At 43.1% G+C, this 8,388-nt stretch overlaps 1 protein-coding gene across 1 annotated transcript in view; it reads right to left on the reverse strand.

Moving 5' to 3' along the window:
* Window positions 1-590, reverse strand: part of CHRDL2 (chordin like 2) — a 96,134-nt gene extending 95,544 nt beyond the window's left edge. The window contains exon 1 of the mRNA XM_074216868.1: window positions 493-590. The gene's annotated coding sequence lies outside the window, so the exon portion shown is untranslated. The remainder of the gene's footprint in view (window positions 1-492) is intronic.
* Window positions 591-8,388: the final 7,798 nt, after the last annotated feature.

Consider the following 8,388-nt stretch of genomic DNA (forward strand, 5'->3'; position numbering starts at 1 on the left):
TGCAGGGAAGGAGAGACGGTGCAAAGAGGAGAGGGAAAGAGAAAAAAGGGGAGACGCGAGAGAATGAGAAAGCAAGGAGGGACTTTCTAAGTCGATCTCTCAGGTCCGTTCTAGTTCTCAAGAATGAGACTTAGATGGTATCTGAGGTCTCTCTGAGCTTGGAGCCAGGGGCAGAGAGTGACAGGGAGTCGGGGGGCGGAAGCGGGGGAGCTCTCGGGAGAAGAGATGGAGGGATAAGGGGAGGGATGGAGGGAAGGAGAGATGGAGAGAGGAGGGCAGAGAGAAGAAAACGGAGGAGAGAACGTGCACAAGAAAGGGAGAGGGAGTGGAGCCCCAGGAGAGAGCCAGGGAGCAGGGGGAGGCTGTCCTGGGCAGGGGGGTTCTTCGCGAGCCGGGCAGAGCCGTGGCAGCGGCGGCTGCAGCGGGAGCTCGGAGCGCGCACGGAGTCCGCCTGCCAAGGGCGGCCGGCGCGGGGCTCGGCCTCATTTGTACCTTGCCGCGGGGAGCTCCCTCCCGGCCGCCTGGCGCGGTCTCAGCTCAAGCGCCTCCTTCAGGGAAAGTGAAGAAACTCTGGGGACTGGTCGCCCGCAAAGCCGGCCCCTGGGCGTGCGTGTCTGTGTATGAGTGTGTGTGTGTGGGGGGAGTGCGTGTGTGTGTGTGTGTGTGTGTGTGTGTGTGTATGTATGAGTGTGTGTGGGGGAGAGTGCGTGCGTGTGTGTGTGTGTGTGTGAGTGTGTGGGGGGAGTGCGTGCGTGTGTGTGTGTGTGTGTGTGTGTGTGTGTGTGTGTGAGTGTGTGGGGGGAGAGTGCGTGCGTGTGTGTGTGTGTGTATGAGTGTGTGGGGGGAGTGCGTGCGTGTGTGTGTGTGTGTGTGTGTGTGTGTGTGAGTGTGTGGGGGGAGAGTGCGTGCGTGTGTGTGCGTGTGAGTGTGTGTGGGGAGTGCGTGTGTGAGTGTGTGTGTATGAGTGTGTGTGTGGGGAGAGTGTGTGTATGTGTGTGAGTGTGTGTGTGTGTTTGAGTGTGTGGGGGGGAGTGCCTGCGTGTGTGTGTGAGTGTGTGTGTATGAGTGTGTGTGGGGGAGAGTGTGTGTATGTGTGTGAGTGTGTGTGTGTATGAGTGTGTGGGGGGAGAGTGTGTGTGTATGTGTGTGTGAGTGTCTGTGTGTGTGAGTGTGAGTGTGGGGTGAGTGTGTGGGAGAGTGTGTGCGTGTGTGTGTATGAGTGTGTGGGGGAGAGTGTGTGTGTGTGTATGTGTGGGGGGGAGAGTGTGTGTGTGTTTGAGTGTGTGTGTGGGGAGAGTGTGTGCGTGTGTGTGTGTATGAGTGTGTGTGTGGGGAGAGTGCGTGCGTGTGTGTGTGTGTGTATGAGTGTGTGTGTGGGGAGAGTGCGTGCGTGCGTGTGTGTGTATGACTGTGTGGGGGAGAGTGTGTGCATGTGTGTGTGTGTTGGGGGAGTGTGTGTGTATGAGTGTGTGTGTGGGAGAGTGTGTGCGTGTGTGTGTATGAGTGTGTGTGGGAGAGTGTGTGTGTGTGTATGAGTGGGAGAGTGTGTGTATGAGTGTGGGGGGGGAGTGTGTGTCTGTGTATGGGGGGAGTGTGCATGCGTGCGTGCATGTGTGTATGAGTGTGTATGAGAGTGTGTGCATGTGTGCGTGTGTGTGTGTATGAGTGTGGGGGGAGTGTGTGTAAGTGTGTGTATGAGTGTGGGGGAGAGTGTGTGTGTGAGTGTGTTGGGGGAGTGTGTGTGTGTCTGTGTATGTGGGGGGAGTGTGTGTGTGTCTGTGTATGAGTGGGTGTGTGGGAGTGTGTGTGTGCATGTCTGTGTATGAGTGTGTGTGGGAGTGTGTGTGCGTGTGTGTATGAGTGTGTGTGTGGGGAGTGTGTTATGAGTGTGTGTGGGAGAGTGTGTGCATGCGTGCTTGTGTGTGTATGAGTGTGTGTGTGGGAGAGTGTGTGCGTGTGTGTGTGTGAGTGTGTTGGGGGAGTGTGTGTGTCTGTGTATGTGTGTGGGGAGTATGTGTGTATGAGTGTGGGGGGGGGGAGTGTGTGTGTCTGTGTATGTGGGGGGGAGTGTGTGTGTCTGTGTATGAGTGTGTGTGTGGGAGTGTGTGTGTACATGTCTGTGTATGAGTGGGTGTGTGGGAGTGTGTATGTGTCTGCGTCTGTGCATGAGTGTGTGTGGGGGGAGTGTGTGTCTGTGTATGAGTGTGTGTGTGTGGGAGCATGTGTGTGTGCGTGTCTGTGTATGAGTGTGTGTGTGGGAGTGTGTGTGCGCATGTGTGTGTATGAGTGTGTGTGGGGGGAGTGTGTATGTGTGTGTGTGTCTGTGTATGAGTGGGGGGGAGTGTGTGTGTGTGTGTGTCTGTGTATGAGTGTGTGTGGGGAGTGTGTCTGTGTGTGTCTGTGTATGAGTGTGTGTGTGTGTGTGTGTGTATGAGTGTGTGTGTGGGGAGTGTGTATGTGTGTGTGTCTGTGTATGAATGTGTAGGGGGGAGTGTGGTGTGAGTGAGTGTGTGTGGAGTGACAGCGGGGCGCCACAGCCCCGCCGAGGCTAACCCTTTCGTACCCACACTCCGAAGACAGGAGGAAGGAAGGTCTTCGAGGGAGCTGGCCCATCACCAGATAGACTTCGAGTAGATCTTCAATGAGGAAGGTTGGGAGGGATGCCCTCGGGACAGGGTTGATGGGTTGGTTAATTTTCTTTCCATCTTTCTTCCCTTTCTCTCTTTCCCTTCTCTTCCTTTTCCCCTTTCTCATTCATTCTCTTTCTCATTCCTTTCTTTCCTTTTATTGATTTCCCCTTTCCTTTTACTTTTTCTCTCATTCCTTTTTTCTTTTTCCTTTCTTTTCCCCTCCCTTTCTCACAAATTCTTTTTTTAACTTTCCTTCTCTTTCCTTCTTTGTTTTCTCTCCCTTTCTCTCATTCTTTCTTTTTCTTTCTCCCTTTCTTTCTCTATCCTTTCTTTCCCTCTTTCCTTTCTCCCATTCTTTCTTTTTCTTTCTCCCTTTCTCTATCCTTTCTTTCCCTCTTTCCTTTCTCCCATTTTCTTTCCTTCCTTCTTTTGCCTTTTCTCTTTTCTTTATTTCCCTCTTTTTTCTTTCTCTTTCCCGTCTTTCTTTTTTCCTTTTTTCTCTTCCTTTCTTTCTTCCCTTCTCTTGTTCTTTCCTTCCTCTTTCTCATCTCTTCCCTTTCTTTTTTCTCTCTCTTTTTCTAATCTCTCTCTCTCTCTCTCTCTCTCTCTCTCTCTCTCTCTCTCTCTGTCTCTGTCTCTGTCTCTGTCTCTCCAAATATCCATTTATAGGAACTCTACAGATTACACAATACCAGAAAATACACAAGGTAATGAGCCCTCCTGTCTCTTTTTAAATCATTTCTACAAAGGATCACTACACTAGCTGAGTAGGAGAGAAAGAGAAAGGTATCTATTTGGGACTGGGGAAAACACTAGAAGAAAGAAGAGGGGTTATTTTTGGCTAAAAGATAATGCTAGTTGTTCTACCATATTTCCTCTTGTATAAGATGCTCCCATGTATAAGGAAGGGGGCTTGAAATAAAGATATTGAACTCAAGTTTTATTCATCATGAAATTCAATGAATTCATCACTGTCAAAATTCCCATCCATTAGCTTGTCCTCATCTGTGTTTGATGATGAATCACTGTCTTAGGAAAGATTCTGACTGCTCTCCTGCCTGTGCTCTGGTCTGGGATTGACCACAAACACTCCCTAGGCAAGTCTGGTGCATGGATGCATGCTTAGTCCATTCTATTTCATGAACCTGAAGCACCAGTTGTATCCTTCTTTGAAATCAGTCACTTCTTTTTCATCAGCAATTCTTCTTGCCTCATGCTGAACTATCTTTGTGGACACAGGAATTCCTATGTCCCTTTGCTCTTCAATCCAAATCTTCAGTTCCCTCTCTACATCAGGCCATTTGTCTGCCTGGCCTCTCATGGCCTTCTTCTGCCTCAGTGTTTTCAGTAGGGTTTCTTCTTCCTGTAGCTAGTCTTCGATTGTTTTCTCAATTGGAGGAGAACCAAACTGATGGTCAGCTGCACAATTTCATTCACTTTTACAAACTGGATCACTTTGAACTTGAATTCAGCACTGTACAAAAATCTTTTCTGAGCCATTTCTGAGCAAAACATGGCAAAACATAACCTAACATAGCAGTAGCAGATGTGAAACAATGAGCCCAAGGACAACAAGCATGGAAACAGCAGGAAATGCAAGTAAAAAATTCTACAACCTTTGTATAAGATGTTCCCCAGATTTTTTGGAAAAGGGTATGTCTTATATATGAGGAAATATGGTATCTGAAAGTAAAGGGATAGTCTACATAATCTACATTTGTTTGTTTTTTAGCTTTGGATGTCTTGGAAACTAACAACAGAGAAAATAAGAACACTAAGCAAATCACTCTATGGGTCTGTTTCGTTCTTCTTAACAATAGTATCATAGGGGCAGCTAGGTGGTGCAGTAGATAAAGCATCTGCCCTGGAATCAGGAGGACAGGAGTTCAAAGCTGGCCTCAGACACTTAATTACCTAGCTGTGTGGCCTTGGGCAAGCCACTTAACCCCACTGCCTTAAATTTAAAAAAAAAACAAGCAAAAACAGTATCATAGACTGAGAGCTCTTAGATCTTAGAATTCAACACTCTATTTGACAGATGGGAAAATTAAGGCCCAAGGGTGAATAACTTGTGGAAAGTCATATCCCTAAGTACCAGCTCCTTTTAGTCTACTTCAATGGTCTGATATAACTTACATTTCCATAGTGTTTTAAGTTTTGCTTTCCTCATAAGAAAGGTAGAGTTAATAATTATTCCTAGTTTAGAGATGAGAAAACTGAGTCATATGATGACTGAATGGCTTCTCTAGGATAATAGAAAATTAATGTCTTGGAGCCAAGGATAGAATCAAAAGCGTCCCAACTCTGAGGCCAAAGTTATTTTAAAAACAAAACAAAACAAAACAAACAAAACAAAACAAAACAAAACATAATGCCTTGGTAGAATAAAGGAGTCAACTTTGTGGTTTCTATGGCCTTTCTTAACATTAACAATTTCTGTTTTTTATTCTAAGATCCCTTCCAGCTCTGATATTCTGAGTTCTGTTTCTTAGGTTTTATTGAGCCTGGGAAATTAGAGCTATGCTCAAGGAATCTCACCATTAGGGCCCACCTTACTCAAAATAGCCTTAAGGGTACACAGAAAGCATTGTTGCAGGGGACCCAGACCTTCCTAACTCTCTGAAGTCATACATTTAGAGACACCCCAGTGAAAATGCAAACCTGTTCATTCAATTCAATTCAACAAATATTTATTAAAAGCCTACAAAAGAAAAGTACCTGGTGAAAGAGGGGCAGATTTAGAGTCTGAAGAGCTAGGTTCAAATCTAAATTGGGACATTTTCTATCTATAAGTAAAATATGAGTTGAGAGACAGTGTGGTATAGTGGATAGAGTGTGGAGCTTGGATTCAGGAAAACCTGGTTCTTATCTTGCCTTTGGCACTAGCTTTGTGACCATAAGCTTGCATTTAACATGTAGTCTCAGTTTTCCCATCTATAAAATGAGGAAAACAATTTCTATAGAATGTCAATATGGCATAGCCACAGAGTCAGAGAATCCTGGATTTAAGACCCACTTATGACACATTCTGTCTATATGTCCCTGGAAAAGTCAGTTAACCTCTTAGTGACCCGGGCAACTATAAATTATAGAGCATAGGAGAATTTATTTGCTGGAAGTTTCAAGGTGCAACTGGGAAGCCTTTCAGAAACTTAACAGCATTCTATAAGTGTTAGATTATAATTTGGGGATTTATGCTCTTCAGAGAGAATCTACTCAATGGGTTTCCTCTCAGCCCTTTCATATTTCATGGGTGCTGGTGAACATCTGTTAGTTATGCCTAGCTTCTTTCTTTTGCCAGTCTTTCATAAATCATAGATTTAGAGCTGGAAGAGACATAAGAGGTCATTAAGCATAGTCTCTTCATTTTACATATAAAGAAACTGAGGCTCAAAGTGGTTAAGTGACTTGCTTAGGGTCACTTAGCTTATATGTACCTGAGACAAAATTTGATATTGAGTCTTCCTGATTCCAATTTCAGCATTCTATCCAATTACTTCTTATTAAGTATGTGATATAGACCAACAAATTGGTCCTAGGTAATAGTGAAGTTGGCAAAAATTTGTCTTTCACATACTTCATTCCTTTTTTTGTGTTTGTTCCTCCCTTCCATCACCCAACTCCAAGAAAGCAATGTCCTCAATCAGTCAATGATAAATTTAAATATTCAATGCCCTTGAGATATCCAGTGACTCACTTTCAAAATGTGTTCAAGAGTACATACTATATAGTATCAGTCAACTATCCCAAGTGGTACCCCATTTTTTGACTTTTTCTTTCTCTATTTCATCATCATAACTTGCTTGTCCTATATGTCAATCCTTTAGGGGTTGGATGAATAAGGGATCAGAGAAACTAACATTAATGTCTAACACTTTTATGATATCCATGCAATATCAAAAGACCCAGAAGACTATCTGTAGTATTTGAGTAGAGGTCCTCCTTTATGGAGGACTTCCAGAAAGACATGGAGAAAGGAGTATAAGTAGGTCATAATCATGTTCTTAAATGAATTTTTCATGCCACTTTTTGTTGGTGAAAAATCATTTCTGGCAATTGCATAACCACTAAGAGCTTCTCCATTCACCTCTAGGTCACATGAAAGTATGATTCTTCAAGGACCATGATATTCCCATTGTCCAAAGTCATACAACATCATTGGAAGAATATTGGTATTAGAAAGTTGGTCTTTTGTAGTCAAGAACAGCATGGAACCATTAAAACAGTTATACAGTTTCTCAGACCTAATACAATCCATTTCCTTTCTTCTATTCCACTTTGACACAGGTTAATTCTGTAATACTGGCCCCAGATGTGTGTGTGTGTGTGACTAGACTCAGTGATCTGCCTATCCAAAAACAATTAATTTTCAAATACTCAAATGGAACTATGCTCTCATTGAGATGAATATCCCCCCAATGGTATTGTTTGTGCTCTGTCTATACTCATTCATTCTTTATCAGGTCTGCCCAAAGTGCTGGAAGCCCTTCTCAGTTCTTGAAACTGTCTATCTGTCATTCCTTGCCCTTATCATATGACCAGTCCCTTTTTCTATCTTCTTTGTCTATCATAATTTTTTTTTCTGATAACATCCTTTGCTGCTGTTCTTTGGAGTTCCTCATTGGTTTCTGTTGCAATCTGTTTAACATTCTATTGTATTAAGGGCCTCTCCATTGTCTCTTGTATAATACTCATTTTCAGGTCATCAGGGCTATTATATTCTGTATCTCTTTCCATAAATGCTACTCATGCCTTCTCATTCCTGCGACCCTTAAATGTACCAATGAGTAGCTCTTCAAGTTGTGGGAGGCTCAGAATTTTTTATATTTCACAGATACTTTGTCTTATTCCTTACTTTCACGTGAGTTCCACATCTTTTTTAGTTGTAAAAATCTCTAATGATTACTTTTAATATTATAATTTGCACTGTATTTATTTGAGTCTACATATTGTCCCCTTTATTATTAGATTATAAGTTGCTTGTGAGGGTTCAGTATCATTTTTCATCTTTGTATCACTCCTCATATTAACTATTTCCCCAACATGCCTCACATCTCCCAGCCTCAAGGTCTTTATTCATTCTATTTCTTTTGCCTAGAGTGCCTGGTCTTCCATTTCTACATGGCAATATTCCAATAGTTTTCAAGGTTAGAGTTGAAAGGTACTCTAGTCCAACTTCCTCATTCTATAAATGAGGAAACTGAAAACCAGAAAGGTTATATATCTTGATCAAGGTGGTTCTTGAAGGTAGCAAGTGAAAGAACCTGTATTCAAACTTAGATATTCTGGCTTCAAATATGCTATTTAGAAAATGTTCCTTGAATGGAGTTGTTTTGAATTAAGTAACACACATTTTTCTGCTTGGCACTGAAATGTGTTTTAGTATTTCTGTTCCAACTTGAGCATGTCTGATGTCTGAGGATTTACAATACTTACCATCAAATAATAAAGGCACATTGCCCAGGGCTAGAGCTGAGAGGCAGTCCAATGACTCCCTTCAGCTCCAAACATTTCCTCTTTTCTAGTTCATGTTGGGAGATAGAATCCTACCTTGAAAATGAATGTAATGGAGCAGCCAATGGCTCTTTGGACTAATGGAAAGCTCCCCTGTTAAATGTCAGAGGAACAATTATAAGATAGGCACATTAGTATATTGTTAGCAGAGCTATGGATTGATTAAACTTTTATGTAAAACAATTTGGAATGAATACTAGAACAATCATTAAATTAAATAAGCTCCTTTGATCCAGAGATATTA

Source organism: Macrotis lagotis, chromosome 1 (genome assembly GCF_037893015.1).
Source record: "Macrotis lagotis isolate mMagLag1 chromosome 1, bilby.v1.9.chrom.fasta, whole genome shotgun sequence".
Lineage (NCBI taxonomy): Eukaryota > Metazoa > Chordata > Mammalia > Peramelemorphia > Peramelidae > Macrotis > Macrotis lagotis.